Raw genomic sequence first — 20,049 nt, forward strand, 5'->3', positions numbered from 1 at the left:
TACTAATTTGTTGGTCATTAAGAAAATAAAAAGGCAAAGATGCAAAAAAGATGTGCAACTCATCAGCATACAGCAGTGAGGAATATGCATTTTATACAAATTGTAGTGCTTTGTACATACTTTTGAACATCATCTTTACCGTTAATATTTCCTAGAGATAATTTCCTGTTTAAATTTGAACTCAGTGTTTTCTTCTTCAATTTTTTGTCTCTGTTCTATTTTTCTGACAAGTCTCTCATCTCTTCTTTTGTAGATTATGCTTTCTTAGAATTCTTTGGTGTTCCCTATTGTATTTCTCATTCATTTGTACATAGCAGTCTGTGAAGTTAATTAAAGCACACTTGGTTTTGTCATTTTAACATCTGTAATTGTATCCATTTTGATTTCAATATTCTAAAAATCTGTTGACTTCTAAACGTAAAGTAGCTGCTCCACTTAATCTTGACTGTAAGCTTGACTGAGTTGAGAGATGTGTAGACTGGGGAAGCATTATATCTAGGTAGGCCTGGGGCAGTGGCTGGGAACTGTATCTGGTGGCTGGTTCCTTTCTTTTGTGCTTACTTCCTGTATTTTATTTTCTTGAGTGCCTGGAGTTAAGCCTCATTCCTCTGCAGTGCCATCCCATCATCATGTTGTTATCTTGGAGCCAGCTGATCAGGAACTGAAACCTCTGAATCGCAGCTAAAATAAACTGCTCCTTCTTAAAACTGCGGATATAAGGTATTTTGTTCCAGCAGCAAAATGGTGAATAATACATGAGCTGCTATTATAACAAATATGATAGAGTATGATAATATATATTTTCTACCTGCATTAATTTATTCAAATATTAATAAAAATATTTGAATGCATATGCTATTTTTAAGCTCATTGTGTTAGTTACTTTTTACTCATCAGCTGAGACAAAATACCTAATGCAGCAACTTGGAAAAGAAAAGGTTTATTTCTCACAGTTTTTGGAGGTTTCAGTCCATACTCAGTTGGCTCCAATGCAGGGTGGCATGGCCGGCCCACAGTTCATGGTGGCTGCAAACAGCAAGGCAGAAACCAGCAAGAGAGCAAGACATGCCTTCTTCCTGCCATTACATTACATCCTGGCTCCACCTCTAGGCCAGTGTAGCACTCACACCCCTAATCCAAGCCCTAGACAATGAATCAATCACAAATGCATAATGCAATGCATGAGGCCTGGGGCCACCGACATAAACCATGACACTCATTTTACAAAAAATAAAATATAAATCAATATTAAGTTCCCATAGCTAAAAAATGAAAGAGAACATGTCGGTGTCACTCCCGGCCGGCAGGAAGGACACACAACAAAGTCTGGCAGTGGACAACCTTTTCTTTTATTTTCCTTCTCCGTACAGCCTGCCCCGGGAATCCTCCCGGCCAAAGCCTCTGTTGGTCCGCTCCCCGCGGCTCCTTGCGTGCTTCTCCCTACAGTCTGTCCCGAAGCCTCTACCGGTCCGCTCTCCGCGGCTCCTTGCGTGCTTCTCCCTACAGTCTGTCCCGAAGCCTCTACCGGTCCGCTCTCCGCGGCTCCTTGCGTGCTTCTTCTGCTTCTTTTGCTTCTTCTTCTTTTCTTGGCGGGAGAGGCACTCACTTTTATAGGGTTCAGTTGTTGCTAGGCAGACTATCTTACAGGGCGGGTTGTGAAGCAGGAGATCTTACAGGGCGGGTTGTTTACCAAGCAGGAAGCAGGAGATCTTACAGGGCGGGTTGTTTACCAAGCAGGAGATAAGCGCCATCTTAGCACACTCGATGGGAGGGGTAATCTAGCTCAGGCTTTGCTCTTTCCTACAGGCCTCACGTCCGCCAAGTAAGGCGACCGGGCTCGGGGCTGCGGCTCCCAACAAGAACATACTTAAACTCAAGAAATCTATATTCAGAAATTGTGCTCTTTGCTTTTGTACAATACTGTTTAAAACACTAGGAATTCAAGAGGAGGTATACCGGAAGGAGTTTTCTTTTCGATCTCCTCCTCCAAAACCACCTGTTTCTGAATTCTCATTCTGTCCTTTGTCTTAAATTGGAATGCTGTAACAGAATATCACAGACTAGGTGGTTTAAACAGCAAACATTTACCCCTTGTAGTCTGAGGGCTGAAGACACCATTTTAAAATGTGAAAAGCAGAACAATAAGCTGGGAAAAATGCAAAACATAGGACAGACTCAATGCAAATATTATGCAAAGAGTCATTGCAAATTACCACTTGAAGAAAAAAAAACATGATGCACAAAATATATGACAAAATGCAGAATAACAGAAAATCTAGAAGAGGTGTAAGTATAAGCTTTTGAGTATTGTTTGAGGTGGCCAAAAACTGGAAGCAACTTGAATATTCACCATTGGAGAATAGTATGTGGTTAAATACACAGCTGATTTTAGAAAAAGGAAGAAGAATAAGTCTAAAATGTTTTGAACTGGGGAAATGTTCATGCTGTACTGTTAAATAGAAACAATTTGAAAAAATGAATTAGCTGATTGCAGTTTTGTTTATGGAACCCAAATCTGTAAACTAAAACAAACAAAATCTTCTGTACATATGCACGTTACTCAGAGTTAATATGAGTGCAGAGTTAGTGTGCTCTCAGGGTTTGCCACAGTAGCAGAAGGACGAGGAGGTCAGTGAAAGAAGAGAATATTTTATTTTGCATATATTAATTTTATTTAACTTATTAAAATGATCATATGCTTCTATGTAATATTCATATATTAAGGAAAAGAAGATAAATGCAGACTTTTAGTCTAAAGATGTTTGGTCAGTTAACTGCAATATGCTGAGTTCACAAATTAAGACAAATTGGAAGATTTCTCTGAGAAGAAACATGCAGCTGTAAAAAGTGAATAACACGCAGCTCAATTAGTGAAAGCAGAATAAATCTCAACAACATGCTACACGAAATATACCATAAAATTTAAACAAATTTGAAGTTTGTTTATAATTAATGATTAATACATGACACTATCCATTTTTATGTGTGTATTTGGTGTTGTGATTACTCAGGTCAGGAGGCCTGATTAAATATTTTTCTGTTTATTAATTGCTCTTTGAGCTTATGAAATCCAGCAGTCCCAATTCTTCCATACATCTTCTGTGCTGAAAAGTACACTTATTTTTCCTGACATCAAATTGTGGAGGGCTATTTAATTAAACCACATACGAAACAAGAGAGGTCTTGGAATGGTTCTTATACCTTAAGCAAACTGACACTGTTGTGAAGGCTACAACACTGCTTCCTTCCCATCCAGGTTAGCTTAACAGCTCCCCCACAGCGCCTAAGACACTTTGTTACATATTTAAATGTTAAACAAATTAACAGTAAACAAACAACTAAAACCCCAATCCCCCTGAAAAACAATCATAAGAACAAAAACATGCAAAACTAAAATATTTATTACTTTATGCTCTTTCCTTTAAGACCATTTTCTCCTCTAAAAGTAGCAAGTTGCTGCTTTATCTTTTAACATATTAAACTCCAGTCGTTGAAATTTTACCCAAAGTAAAAATAAGGGACCTCAATTGAAAAGGAAGACGTAAGTCTTCTTCCTTTTGCAGATGACATGATCTTGTTTGTAGAAAATTCTAAGGATCCAGTAAAAAATCACTACAACCAATAAATAAGTTCAGTAAAACTGTAGGATGCGTGATGAATATACAAATCAATTGTATTTCTCTGACTTATTCGTTAGTAATCCAAAAATTAAATTAAGCAAATTTTTTACATTTATAAGAACTTTAAAAACCAAAATGTTCAATCATAACTTTAATCAAAATAGCAAGATGTTTTCACTGAAACCTATAAAATGAAGTTGGAACAACTAAAGAAATATAAATAAATGTAAAAGTCAACTATGAATTTGGTAATGGTTTATTAGATTCAGTTCCAAAAGCACAAGCAGAAAAATAATTTGTACTACAGCAAAATTAAAAAAGCAATACACAGAATGGAAGAGCATATTTTAAGGCAAAATACCTGATGAGAAATTTCATCCAAAATAACACTTGTAACCGGGTGTGGTGGCTCACGCCTGTAATCCCAGTGCTCAAGAGGCTGAGGCAGGAAGATGATTGTGTCAAATCAGCCTGGGCTACAGTGAACTCAAGCCCAGCCTGAACTGCACAGTGAGACCTTGTCTCAAAAAGACAAAAATAAATAAATAAATAAAGCTTGCACTAAAGTTTTTAAAAAGAGAAATAACCTGAATAAATTTTTTAAAAAGAGAAATAACCTTTTTTTTTTAAAAAAAAGAGAAAGCAACTAAGTAGACATTTCTCTAAATATACACAAATTGTCACGAGCATATAAATAGTGTTCAGCATTAGTAAAGAAATGGAAATTGAAATCATGAGGGTACAGACTAGCAATGTAATATAAAGGCAATAACAAATGTTGCAAAGGATGTGGAGACGTTGGAACCCTTGTCCTACAAGCACATCACTGATGGTAGGGGAAAATGATGCAGCTGGTTGAGAAGCATGTGGAAGGCCAACAAAGACTCAGAGTTACTATCTGACCCAAAACTCCTTCTCCTAGCTACACATTCAAGACAGATAAAAACACTTCTACCTCATACTTTGCGTGTAACTATTTATAGAAATATTGTTAATAAAAATTGCAATATTGAAACAACCCAAGTGCCCAACAGAAGATGAATGAATAAACAAAGGTAGTGTATCCATTGTCGGAATATTATTTAACCATAGAAAGGAGTGAAGTACTGATACATGAGACAACTTGGACCTTAAAAGTCTTGTTAACTGAAAGAAGCCAGACTCACCAAAGACAAATGATATCATTCCATTTATATGATGTCCAGAATAGGCAAATCCTTAGAGACATAATATTTGCTTGTAGTTTTCAAGGCTGGGAAAATAGGATTCAATGGGAGGAAACAGAGAATTATTTCAAAGGGAGATTGTGTGTTTGTGAGTTAGAGAAAATGCTCAAAAATTAGAACACATTGTGAACACATGGTTGCACAACCCTGTGACTATGTGAATAAATCTTCAATTACACATTTAAATGGGTAAACTGTAGAATATATCAAGTATATATCAATAAAGCTTTTACAATGGAATTTTTAAAAAATACCTCAAGTCACATGTTATTGAAAGATTTGAGTCTAGCACCACCTGTGCTATTTTGGGGATAATGTCCTGAGGGGGAATGACAGTCTCATACAACTTAGGGGCCGTGATAGAAATAGTAAATTATGATTTTGTACTTTCATGATACATTCCATACTTCTAAAATGTGCTTGTTTATGAGTCATGTCAGTTAAGTCTTCTAAAAATCTTATGATATGGTTTCTAGGTTCTTTTTTTTTGGAGACCATTTCTCATTGTATAGCTTTTCTTGTTGGCATTGTGGGCACGTGCTCCAGTGCCAGGCATATTTAAAATTTTTTTTGATGAACAAAATTTATTATATTTATCACCACGTAAAGTTTTGCTATATGGAATTGGTATTGGAATACCTGAATTGGAATACTTAACATATGTGTTACCTTAAATACTTACTTATAGTGAAGTAAACACTTAATATCTGCTCTCAGCAATCTTAAAGAATATAATACATTGTTATTAACTATAATCGCTGTGTTGTATGAGATTTCTCCCATCTGACAGAAAATTCATGTATTTTACCTAACAACTCCCTAAATGTTCGTCCATTCTAGTCCTGGTAGCCAGTGTTGTACTCTACGAATTTAGCTGTTTAAAATTCCACATATAACATGGACCCTGCAGTGTTGTTTCTCTGTGCCTGACTTACTTCATTCAGCATGATGTCCTCCGGGTTCATTGCTCTCATTGTAACTGATAAAAGTTCCTTCTTTTTAAGGCCTAACAGTGTGATGTTGTATAAAGGTGTGACATTTTCTTTGTCTAGTCACTATCCAAGGGCACTTAGGTTGACTCCATACCTTGACTGTTGTGAATTATGTGTCAATTAATGTGTGAGTACAGGAATCTCTTGAATGTGTTGATTTCATTTAAATAGACAATCTTGCTACGCCATTTTTCCATCATTTCTCACTGACTTGGCTTTTTCTCTGGGTGATGGCCAGCTGTATCTCGCAAGGTCAGAGCACTGACAATGGGCATGTTTGAGATCTGTTGCTGCTGTAACTTCATCTTGCTGAAAAGGATGTTTCTTGCCTGACATGCAATTAATTTTGCACTTTGAGTGTCAAACCTATGATGAGTGGCCATGAATATAATTCATGTAAGTGGAATAGAATCACTACAGTCAGGAATGTAAAATCTCTGGGTTCCATTGGGAAATGAAATACAGACTGCACACACACACACACACACACACACACACACACACACACACAAGCCTAGGCAAGGAAGCAAGCTAGGTACAGTATCAAGTATAAGTGAGAAAGAATCTCTGATGTGAACTCACGATGCCCAACCCCTGATCCTCCTCCGTGTGAGGCTAGACTCCTGTCTAGCATGGCATATCTTGGCAGAGATAGTTGTGACCATCTGACTGACTTGGAATCTGACAGGGCAGAAGGGTTAGCAGTTCCAAACATTTGCTTCTCTCGGGGACTCTGGTTTTTCACTCTACAAAAATTGGCGAGGTGCCCATTTCTTGATTTTTTTTGCTCCCCTTCTTCCTTGCTAGTGTGCATTACGTGGCAACCAGGAACGTGCCTGATCACATAAGGGAAATTCTGATTGAGGCCAACCAGTGCACTAAGCTCTAGTTCAAATTTGAACTTTGCCTCTGACCCAGATATCTACAACCCGGGGACTTAAAAGCCACATGTGGCAGTTATATACTGAAATGGGATGGGACTGACTTCCTGCCATAGGGCTGAAAGAGATGAAGGTGCCAACAGAGAAGATGACCTCTCAGGTTTGGAATTATCAGACACTGCCGAATTCCATAAAATTGGTGTCAATGGGGGAAAGTAATGGCCATGTTACAGCATTTCTGAATGCCCTTATTTATGACTTTGTGTGTACCACAGGTATATTTTAAATTGTAGCAAAGCTCAAGTCCATCTAATAGCAACACACACTGTAAGAACATGCTATTTCACTTAGAAAATATTCAGAATTTTCAATTTTCACTTAATACAAACAAGTCTTTTTGCATTCAGAATTTATTCTGAAGTAACCAGGTGGTAATATATGTGTTACCCTACCTCATGTCATTTGGCTGGATGTAAAGAATTAAAAGCAAACTGTGGAGATATTATTTCATTCTAACCCCTTATGCTGAATATGGTTCTCACACACACAGACACACACAAAAAAGCACAGGTAGCAAAACTTCATCTCCCCCAAATGCACTTCAATACATTTTAAGTGTAAAAACCTAATTTAAAATAATGTCAGCATCTTTGGGCTGTAGAATATAAGGCTCAGCATCTTTAAATTATTTAAGAGGTCCACAGAGGGCCAGTTATGCTTATAATGTCAGATTTACTCAAAGAAAGGGAAGAGCAAAGCAAAGTGTTGAATAAGGGTTTCCTGTACAGCTTCATTGAGTTATTTCTGCATTCTGTAATTGCAACAATAGTCCTGGCAAACTTTAGAATAAAGCCATATATGCCTGTACATAAGCTTATGAGATCTATTTTCTGTGGTTTTTTTTAAAAAACAAATATTTGCTGTTTTCTAGTGCTGTGAGTTCTTTTTGGATTTCATTTTCTCACAATGAGATCTATCCAAAAAAATCCTAAAAAAATTATGCCCCTGCCACCTCTAAAACTTGTCTTGTTTCTTTGAAATAAGACACAAACAGTTTCTAAGTATATATTGTATATTCCTGCCTTGGTTCCCTGTTTTCCAGTGATGTGGAATAAAAAAAGATTCTTGTTTTTTCCCTTAGAATCAAAGCATACTAGATAAATAAATTTTTAAGAGCAGGCTAACAAAAATTTAATTTACAGCAAACAGTAAAATATGCTTTATAATGCTCAAAGGGCTCTTGGATTGTCTGAAATGATAAAACGCATGAAATCTTTTGAAGTTAAATATTCTGTCCAAGTGAGTATGGGATGGGAATGTCATGAGAGCTTATTAAAATGTACTAGGGATTGGTTTCCCAAGGGCTTCCTGGTATTTTAGAGTTCATTGTGAGGTACTGGAGGGAGGTGAACAGTTGCATCTTTTTATAAGTTTTGAGAAATCCAGTTTACTGGAATCAATTAGTGGCCACTTGACTGCTATGACCACTTGACCAACATTTGCATGATAAGGCCACAGACAAGACAAACTTCACTGAGCAAGGCCAGAAGAACCCAAAGAAACTAGACTAAAAACCTTTCGTTGTATATCTGATAATGATAAAAGTTTATAATTACTATAGAACTTGAGAAAGAATAGATCACCCATCACATGGGAACTCATCAGCTTCTATTCTGTCTGTTTCTGAGTTTTCTAAAGAGCAGTTGTGCAGTTAGACCTGATACTGATAGTGTGGCATAGTTTAACTACGAAAGAATTGCATAGAACAAAAATAACTTGCGTGTGAGATGTCTTCCAGCACATTAAAGATGTAAGCAGTGTGGGCTGTTCTGGTGGTGCAGGCCATGTGTCATGTGTAGGAAAGGGCTCTTTTCACATTAAGTAGCTTCCCTTACTCCCCTGAGTACTGTTGGTGCTGGTGAGTTTCAGAGCACAGCCACAGAGGCTCCCTAAAGTAACTTTCCTCTCTGGGATCGTTTTAGGAATTGTTTCTAAATTTTCTGTTCTCTTATTTTCACCAACTTCATTACTAGTTTACCAGGAGTTAAGGAGTTGCCTAAGCTGTTGAAGCAGAACTTGTCCTGTGAATCTCACCCCCTTATCTTATTGTCTCCCTTTTTCTTTCTCTTCTATCCATTGTCTGTTTCTGCAAATCAAAGCGTCTAGTTCTTATCCCTCCACCCTCCTTAAGTGCCTCCTGGTCCCCTGGTCTCATGAACCAACGTTTGTTTCTGTCATCACTCATTTGACTGAGACTTTTGTTTGCTTAGTGTTTCCTAACTTTTATTTATAATTTGTGATCCACTTACTTCAAAATTCTCTGGAAAATTACTTGTATTCATAGTGAAATGAAAATTGCATGTTAAAAATAGTGTAACTATATAAGAGAAATGAGCATATACAGAGAGAGGTGATGGAATTATGAAATATTTTCATAATCGAGTTTGAAATTTAATCTGAGCCTATGGAAGTCAAAGTGAACAGGGAAGATGACAGATTACCTATGTGGCCAAGTCTAGTGAGTGGGAAAAAACTGATTACTCAGTAGAAACAACTTTTTAGCAACAGTTTGAGGGGAAAAGGTGATGTACCACTTGTAATTTTATATTTGTACATCATAAATACTAATAAAGTCACATGCAACATATTCAGCAATTTTATATCAGATACCAAAATATCTCTTAATGGATTTTATTAGCACAAACATTTATATGACAAAATAAAAAGTAGTAAAAATAATTCTGTAGTGACTGAGATAACAGTTCAGTCATAATTCTTTTTGGTGACCTAATTAGGTGCAATAGTATAATGTATGTAATAAATAGAAGTGATTTATAATTTGGGTAGTTAGAGGAGATGCCACAGATACATCATTATTATTTATAATAATTGTCAAACTGTGTACATTTTCCTGTCTCCACTATAAAGATAACGCACATGTACCTCAGTTCATGAACTTAAGTTTTTCCATGTGTGATTGCAGAATTCATTCCATGATTAAACCAGCATGATAAAAACAAATTATATGCCGAGAACTATGGTAAGAATTTTAAGTTTGTGAGCTGAGATATGGCGTATCTGATACAGTCATCCCCTGAAAGAAAGACTTACATTTTTTCCAATTGGTTATCTGTAGAGAGATACACTGGTCAGCAGATTATCATCCATGCACCAAACATGTACACTGTTGATCATCACAGTCACTAAACTGTAACCAGAAACTGATATAATTATTGAGTGCATTCTAATGAGATGAAAATATGACTATTTATAGTATTGTGTATGATTTTTTAAAGTTTGAACAAGTGACACACAACTTTGAAAGACAGGACAACTATACTGCCCTATTTAAAATATATCTTGATTGCTAAAATTATATGTTAATGTCAGAAAAAAATCTCAGCAGACTTGGAGAAAGTTACCTTTGGCAGTGAAGGGAAAGATATAACACCAAATAACAACTGAAATAATAGTTCTTGAGTTATAAAGATTATTTAAAAGAGATGAAAATTTAAATTAGATGTGACTACATTTTAGAAGACAACATACTTTAGGGTTTCTGCTGCTATCCAAGAATAAGAGTTCAAAAGAAACTGAGATTTGTATACATGTCCAACTCCAGAGAAGGTATGTAAACATAATGCACTGCACATATACTAGTACATTAACATTTACAAACATACTTGGTCTCTGATAGCAAAATATCTTAGATATCATATATATATATATATATATGATATGCAGTATATATATATATGCAGTATATATATATATACTGCATATATATATATGATATGCAGTATATATATATATATGTATATATATATATACTGCAATTTATACTCACATACATGTAGCCAAATAAGATATAATATGTACATATATATAATTCTCTATCTTTTCACTTTATAATAGAATGACTTTCTCATGTAGTTATTTCCTGTCTAAAATCTTATACATAATACTGAATGTACCATGCATGTTAGCTTGTTTTTATTAATGTGAAAACATTTGCACATTCTGACTCCTCTGTAGTTCATTTTATAGATGGGGAATCATCTAATCACTAACCATGTAATTACTTGGCAGGTGTTTCTTCACTAAGAATGCTAAGTCTAGAGATGAATATTTGGTTTCCTTTTCACATGTTGGCAACTATCTATCTATCTATCTATCTATCTATATATATATATCAACATGCAAATTTATAACTGTGGTCCATACTTTTCTCCAAAATACAGATATCCAACTGTGGCATTTCAGACCTGACATTTTCGAGATGTAGTTCCTAATCACCATTTGTATGTGTTCTTCAAACATTTTTCTATCTTAATATATGCCAGTTCTATCCACCCAACACTTTCTGGCACAGTTCTTGAAATATCTTAACTTCCGTCTCTCAGGTCTCCCAACCCCTCATGTGTTCTGTCAGCAAATTCTGTTGGTTGTATCATCAAAATTTTTCTAAAATCTGATCCAATTGCTCCTGGCATGAAACTCTCGGTCAGGCCTACCATAATTTCTTGCTACGTTAATGCCATAATATGTCTTGTATTTCTCTTTGCCATGGTTTGCTACCATGTGAGACCATATGCTTGCTGCTAATAGAATTTTAGAAGAATCTTGGAAAAACTCTTACAGGCAATTTGTCTATTAAGTGATTAAACATTATTATATTGTAACTGAAGTAACCTTTTCTATGTCTTCGTTTGCTGTGCCTGATGAAATAGAACACACATTTTAAAAAATCATGAAAGTTGTTTAGTTGCTTTATAAAGCAGTTTTAGTTACATTTTCATTCAATTCAAATGCCCAATAATCAGTATTTTTTACAGTGTTTTTATATCTTCATTCCTGTCTTCTTTGCAAACTCCCTTCAGTGTTTAGTAGAAGCTATAGACTACCCTGTGAGTACACCTATGCAGTGAAATTTTGCTGAGGAAAATCTGATGACTGTGGTGACAAGCTTGTACTCATTCCACAGACCTCACCTAGGCCTTTTCTACTGCCCTGCAAGGCTCATGGCCCTAATTCACCCCTGCCTGTTAAGAATGTTTTGAGTTCTCTTCAATTCTCTGATTTCTGACTCTCAGTGGAAAAACACAAACTAGAAGAATGGATCAAGAAACAAAATCCAATACTCTGGTTTCTCTTCAGACCTTGTGAATCTTTTGCCTAGTACTAATGAAACAACATCCAAATAACATCCAATGGAGTATTGCGTATAAAAAACACATTTAATCCAAAAGAGAAACTCATGGGCTAAATCAAAGGATGAAATTAAAGGATGAAAAGTACTACTCCTTGCCTCATGAACATAGAAAGCAACATGGCTATGCTATCATCACATAAAGTGGCCAAGATTGTCCACAAAAGGTAATGGAGGTCACTATGTATAGTTTAAGGAACCAATCTAACAGGAAGAGATGACAGTTATTACCTTACATATACCACAAAACAGCACAGCCAACTTCCTAAAACAAGTACTACTGGATATAAAAGATGAAATAAACATTTACAGTATCAATATCTATCTCTTAAGAATAGAACAAGTAGACAAAGTCAAGACAACAACAATAAAAAATTCAGTGTTGAACCAAACCTTCAAATAAATGGACTTGATGCATGTCTACAAAGTATTCCACTCAACAATGGAACATATTTTCTTCTCAGCAGTACATGGAACTTTCTCCAAAATAGAACACATACCAACCAGTAGAGCAAATATAAGTAAATGTAAATATAAGTAAATGTAAGAGAATCAAAATTATATCATGCATCTTATCAGATCATAATGCAGTGAAACTAGAAATCAATGACAAAACAGAAATAAAGCAGATATGTGAAAACTAAACAGTACACTGTTAGATAACAGTTCAGAGAAGATGGTAATAAAGAAAAAATGCAGTTTCTAGAACTAAGTGACAATGCCAGCAGAGCATAACAGAACTTAGAGGATCTAATGAAAGCATTCCTAGAGTAGAATTTTATAGCTATGAATGCCCACATAGCAAAAGCAAAGCAGGCTCAACTAACCTAATGATACAACTGAAGCTCCTACAAAAGAACGGTCCATAGCCAAAGCTAGTACAAGGAAGGAAATTATAAACATCAGAATCAGTGAAATCGAGACCAAAACAAACAAACCAAAACTCACAAAATAGAGGAGTTAGTTCTTTGAAAGAAACAAAATAGAGAAAACATGAACCAATCAAACCTAAAAAAGGAAAGATCCAACTCCAAGCAATTAGAAATAAAAAAGGTGAAATCACAATGAACATTGCAAAAATGAAAGAATTATCCACAGTTACTTCAAAAACTTTTGTACCAATCAGTCAGAGAACTCAGAAGAAATGTAGATTCCTTGATACATACAAATTACCAGAACTGAACCAAGAATATTTTTAAATGCTGAACAATCCAGTAGCAGGTAAAGATATTAAAACACTAATTAAAAACCTACTACCAATTAGAAAAGTCTAGGTTCAGAAGACTTTACTGCATGATTCTATAAAAACTTCAGAGAAAATCTAACACCAATACCCCTGAGTCAAATGAAATTGATAGTCAAGGAATACTCCATGAATCATTCTTGGAGGCTACCATTAACCTTAGAAGAAAAGAATCTAGCTAAAATGGAGAACTGTAGACTGAGGTCTTTAATGAATCAAGATGCAAAACCATTCTCATGCAAACTATACTTCATTTGCTTTCCAAGAATCTACATAAGACAAAACTTCTGTAGCCTTTTAATTTTTTTTTTTGTTTTTAAATGTGAGATGATAGTTAAGCGAAATAAATCACGAGTTTAAATAATTATGTTTTATCTTATTTGAGAAACCAAAAACATAAAGAACAAAATAAAATATCAAAAACAGAATAGAAGATACATCTTTTGAAGAGAGGAAAAGACAAGAAATTGAGGGAAGGCAGTGAGGGAAGGAAATTGAAGGTGGTGAAAAAAGATTTAAAATGTGTTATGCACATGTACCAACTCCACACAAGGAAAACAATGGTTATCTACTGCAGACATACATTAATAAGAAATAAAAATTGAAAAAAAAGAATCAATTTTTTTTGCTAAAATGATTTTTTTGTTATGGTTTGTGTCTAGATATGTCCCCAAAACCTCATGCAGCCTTGGGGCAGGCTTCTAGAGTTTGTGACTGATTCATGGTTCAGTGCTGGGATTATGGGTGTGAGTGCTATGCCCACCCTAGAGTGGTAGCATAAAACAATGTAAGGGTTAGAAAGAGTCTTCTCTGGTGTTCCTCCCTTTTTGCTCTTGTTGCTTTTGCTGTTTTCTGCTACCAGGAACTGTTGTCCTCTGCCATTAGCCAGCCTGCCTTGGAGCCAGCAGATTATGGACTGAAACCTCCATAAACTGTGAGCTAAGTAAACCTTTCTTTTCTTAATTTAGGTGTCAGGCATTTTGTCTCAGCAGTGAGAGAAAGTAACCAACACACATTCCTCCCCCCAAAATCTCATTTGTGTTTTTTATAAACAATGATGTTCTCCTATATAGCCATAAAATATATTCATCACATCAAAAAATCCACACCAGCAGTCATTCTTACATGCTATTTAGGTTTTAGAATTATCTAGTAAAGAGTTGTGAATAAAAGAACCTAACTTATCACAAGCTGCATGTACCTATGCTGACTTTGTGGCCTTCAGTTGGAGTAGTTCCTTAGTTACTCCTTTGGTAGTAGTTTCCAAATGTTGCTGTGACAAAGTAACACAAACCAGTGACAAGTAACATGAATTTATTCTCTTGTGGCTTTAAAGTCAGAATTCTGAGATTGGTTTAAATGGACAAAAGAGTGTTTGCAGAGCTGGAAGTTCTGAGAGGAGACTCAGTTGAATTGACTTTTTCAGCTCCTAGGGTCTTCCAGTGCTCCTCAGCCTAGGGTTCTTTTCTCCATCTTCAAAACACATCACTTCAGCCCCTGCTTCTGTCACAACATTGTTTTCTCTGACTTGGCCTTTCCAAGTTGCTCTTTTGAACCCACAGGATCATCCAGGATACCATTCCTGTCTTAAGATTCTTATTCACATTTAAAGAGTCCCAGGGATTGGAATGTGAATATACTTGGAGGATATGGTTAAATTCATCAAAATGTTCTTGCATCAAGACTTCTGGGGATTTCAGGAGAGTTATTTTGTATAATGCTCTTCACTTTGGGTTTGTCTGATATTTCCTTATTGCATACTATCAGATGATGCATGATTATTTATTGTAATGATGTAAAATACAATCCCTTGTTTAAACATGTGTCTGCTGACACATGTGTCACTTTTCCACTGGATAGTTACATTTTTTCACTTCATAAATTAGTAAAACCTTTGTAGCAAGGCACTTTGAAACTGTATAAAATCTTGTTATTTATCAAGCTTTTAATTTCTTTATAAGTATTGAAGTTTAGATGCCTATTTTATGAATTGTGTTGCAAAGCTTACTAGTGAGGGCATGATGGGCATTTGAGTTATTTCCCCTTTTTGGTTTTGTAGATAATCTTGCTAATAAACATTTTCATATGGGTATCTGTTCAAATTCCTACTTCCACTGTGAGCCTAGACCTAGAATGAAAATTTCTGGATCATACAATAATTCGGTTTTTAATATTTTATACAATTTTCCACAGTTGGTTGCATCATTGTACATTCCTACTAGTAATACATGAGAATTCCAGGTCTCCCTGAATACTGTGTAACACATGATATTTTCTTTATTGTTGTTGCTATTGCTTGTTTGTTTGTTTTTAAGTATCTTCCTAATGAATGTAAAATGGAATCTCATTATGATTCTGATTGCATTTCCTTAAAGATTAGTAATATCAAGCATCTCTTTATATGCTTCTTGGTCACTTATAGCAGTATCTAAAGTCCCTCATCCATTTTTGTTGGCTTGTTTGTATGAATGGCCTCTTGATATAGAATTAGTAGTACACTATTCTAGTTTATTACAATCTTCACCTTCCCTGAAACATTAGATATTTGCCTGCTATCAATGGCACTGGAAGGTAGGGACAATAAAAATAGAATATATATACTTAAATGAAAGATATATCAAAATACATTTTTAGGGAGGAGGAGCAAAGATGGCGGATAGATAACAACTGGTTACAGAGGCTCCCTGAGATAGTCAATTTACCATTCAACATAATACAGAGTGGGGAGCCCCAAACAGAGGGAGATGAATTGTCTCATCCCAAGAAGACATTAAGGTGACTTGCCAACAATCCAAGGTCCAGCTGTGACTTGCCGAGGTCCTGCGTGACTTGCTGGGGTCCTGACGCCACTTGCCAAGCCGTCTGAGGTCCCACCCCTTTGATTCACTGGAGGTGCAGTTACATTGAATTCAGGGGTCACCAAGCAGAACGGAGGGATGAGTTGGCAGGGTGCCTACATCAACCTATGGTGAGTGATGGGAATGGAGCTATTCCATAAATAGGTGGGCTCCAGTGGACCACATTCTGGGACCAGGCAGGACTGGCAAGTACAAGGATCAACAGTGACTTCAGTCAGTTGTTCCTTTCCCAAATGGGATTGGTGGAGTGAGCTAGACCTGGGTCATGTGACTGGCTGAGATCCAATAGGTTACCTGAGGTTAAGTCCCTGCAGCAGTGGCGCACACTAACCACACTGGCCAGGTGGGGCCTCAGAGGTTTGGCTGGTCTGGAGGGGAGGCAGCTCAAAGTAATTCAGTAGTGCAGGCCACAGCAGCTTGACTGATCTGGAGGGGCGGGGCCAGCATATACTGTCCCTGTCTGCAACTCATTAGCACACCACAGTATGGTCATCTAGCCAGCACTCTTCAGAAGAATTGTAACCAACAAAGAAAGAAACTGGGGCCTCCTGGAAGAAGCCAAAAAGATGGGAAGAGGAAGCAACAAAAAGTCCCCAGGCCTCAACCCTGAGAACATTGACCCAGGACAGGTAAATACAAAGGAGAACGAGAACAGCAAATATGCAATATCAGACACAGTGCCAGTGCACATAAAGAGATATATTTGGGACCTCATAGATGAGTTCAACAGTGAAATATTTAGCTAAATAAAGCAAGATATAAGAAGATTAGTATAAGAGATACTAAGCACCCCTGAAGCTGACACAGATGGAAGAAGGAAGTCAAACAAAGGAGAGAACCATTTAGAGAAGAATATAAAAAAAAATATAGAATACATGAAGCAGATTCAAAGGGATCACCAGGAAATTAAAAACTCTATGGAAAGATGGCAAATCAGCTTGAAAGAAACTGAGGATAGATTATCCAAACTGGAGGACAATTTTGCAATGTAGGAGTATGAAAGAGAAAACTTTTTAAAAATAACAATGAAACAAGCAGTAACAATACAAAGGCTAGAAGATGACAAAAGGATCTATAACTTGAGAAAAAAGAATGTGAATGAAGAAAGTGGGATACAAACAACGTAACCACAAAGATTATTCACAGAAATAATTAAGGAAAACTTCCCAAACATAGGAAAAGGAAATGATATTCTGATATATGAGACATACAGAACTCCAGCCACCTACAATCAAAACAGAGCTACACCCAGGCATATAAAAATCAAGATCCCAGAAATTCAATATAAGAATGGAATATTAAAAGCTGTTAGAGACAAGAAACAGATAACCTACAGAGGAAGACCTATCAGAATCACGGCAGACTTCTCGACATAAACCATCAAGTCAAGAAGAGCCTGGAATGAAATATTCCAAGCCTTGAAAGAAAATAACCAGTTCCGGGAGAATATGGCGAACAGATAGCAGCAGCTGCAGAGGCTCTCTGAAACACCCAGCTTAGAATTCAGGAATGGTGCTGAGTAAGGAATCATAAGCAAGAGGAGATATGCCCCGGTGATCCAAGAACAAACTGAGAGAAACCAACTGGGAATGCAATCCTGGTGCTATAACAGGAACAGATAAAGCCTCCGCATGGAAGCTGGAGCCCGTGCCATTGGAAGCCGTGATTTGGGTTGCCCGCCACTTGGCAGCTGCGTCTGCATCAGCTCGGCAGGGAGACAGATGCGCGGAAGCTCTGAGAACCTGAATCGGTGAACGGAGTTGAGAGCGGGACGGGCGGGGAGCCGTGCATCCACCTCCGGTGAGTGAGGGAAAACTGGGTCTCTTCCCCACAGTCTAGGAGACTCCAACAGAGGACACTCTGGGACTGGGCAGACTTGCGGGAACAGGGCGCTGCAGTGACTTCAGTCACCAATCCGCCTCTCAAGCGGGATTGGTGAGCAGTGCCTAGCCCACGTGACACTGCTGGCTAAAACCCAGTAGGCTAGCACAGCCCAGGTCCCAGCTCCTGAAGGTGACCTGGAGGGGCGGGCCTGGCATAGGCTGTCTGGTCTGTAACTCCCTGGTGCGCTGCGGTGGGCAGGAACACCTAGCCGGCGCAATTCAATCAGACTGTGGCTGACAGGGAAGGAAGTTGGGCTTCCTATATACACTTGCATATATAAGGAACAAAGAATATGGGAAGAGGCAGCAACAAGAAAGGGTCTTCGGCCCCTAATCCTGAGAAAGAGGCAACAGCAGACACAGCACCAATAGATATAAAGCGCTATCTCGAGAGCCTCATAGACAAGTTCAAGAATGAAGTTATAATGACCTGAAGCTAGACATAAGCAGAATAGTTAGAGAAATTCTAAGCACCACCCAAGAAAAAACAGATGGTGGAATGGAAGAACAGAAAAAGGGGAGAATTGTTTAATGGAGAAAATAGAGAAAGCATAGAATACATGAAGCAGGTTCAAAGAGAATACCAGGAAACTAAAAAGTCTATTGAAAACTGGTATAACAGCTTGAAAGAAACTAAGGACAGATTATCTGAACTGGAGGGCAGATTTGTAATATGGGAGCATGAAATGAAAAACTTCTTAAAAATAACAAAGAAACAAACAGCAATAATACAAAGACTAGAAGATGATAAGAGGGTCTATAACTTAAGAATTAAGAATGTAAAAGAAGTAGGGACACAAACAAATGAACTACAAAAGCTACTCACAGAAATAATCCAGGAGAATTTTCCTAATTTAGCAAAAGGTAAAGATACTCAGTTGTATGAAGCATACAGGATCCCAGCCACCTACAACCCAAACAGAGCAACACCCAGGCATATAATAATTAAAATTCCAGAAATCCAATACAAGAACAGAATACTAAAAGCCGTCAGAGACAAGAAACAGATCACTTACAAGGGAACACCCATCAGAATTACAGCAGACTTCTCAGCACAAACCATCAAATCACGAAGAGCGTGGGGGGAAATAATTCAAGCAGTCTCACTGTTGGAATGTCCACTTTATAAGCTTTAATTTTGTAACTTGAACAATTGTTTCTGAGATGACAAAATGTAATCCATTAACTAGTGATTTACTACTGTTTATTTTTTTCTGTAAATCTGTATAACTTGTACCCTTTCTCTGCTTTATTTTTCTTTTCTTTTTCTCCTTAAATAAAATTAAAAAAAAAAGAAAGAAAGAAAATAACCTGCAGCCCAGATTGATATACCCTGATAAACTGTCTCTAGAAATTAATGAGAAACAAGATGCTTCCAAGACAAAGATGTATTTGGGAAATTTGCAACCACCAATCCAACTAACTCTACAGAGAATACTCCAGGGCATTCTAGAGAGAGAGAAAAGTACTAGGATTCCAGAAACAGTGGCAGAAAGGCCTCAATGAATGGAGCAGAAAACAAAATGAAGAAGATAAGCAGACAACTGATGGCAAAAAAAGAGCATAACAGAAATGAGGGAGAGAAGGTTTCATTCAAAACTGATATGATTGATAGATCAAGTCTGAGAGTATAGGCTACTACTACTACACTACTACACTAAAGATGACAAGACTCAACGATACACATTGTGGTTTGATAACTGCTGGTCTTTGAAGTTCTATACTATATACAAAGTTGTGTTCTTATTAACACTGTTATGTATTGACATATTCAGTTATACTATGTCTGATGATATAGCCAGTGCTATTGGAGATAAGGAGACAACTCAGGAACCATGGTAGAATGATTTGTACAACTGTCTTATATGTTTGTTTCGTTTCATGTGTTTATAGGAATATGTTTTGTTTTGTTTTGCCTTGCTTTGTTTTGTTCCTCCCTGTAATATAGAAAGGATATAAATACATGTTAAGACTCATGCATGTGTAGAATCTAAAAACAGTTTATGAGAACTGATCATATGACACATGATGAAATGAACAGATACTTTGAAGAAAAAGAGACACTAAAGTACCCAGTGCTGATCCTGGAGTGTCATAATGTGAAATCCAGCAATAGTATTATTTTTTGTTTAGAGTG

Source organism: Cavia porcellus, unplaced genomic scaffold (assembly GCF_034190915.1).
Source record: "Cavia porcellus strain 051 isolate PalLab524CR breed Dunkin Hartley unplaced genomic scaffold, mCavPor4.1 scaffold_1, whole genome shotgun sequence".
NCBI classification, from domain to species: Eukaryota; Metazoa; Chordata; class Mammalia; order Rodentia; family Caviidae; genus Cavia; species Cavia porcellus.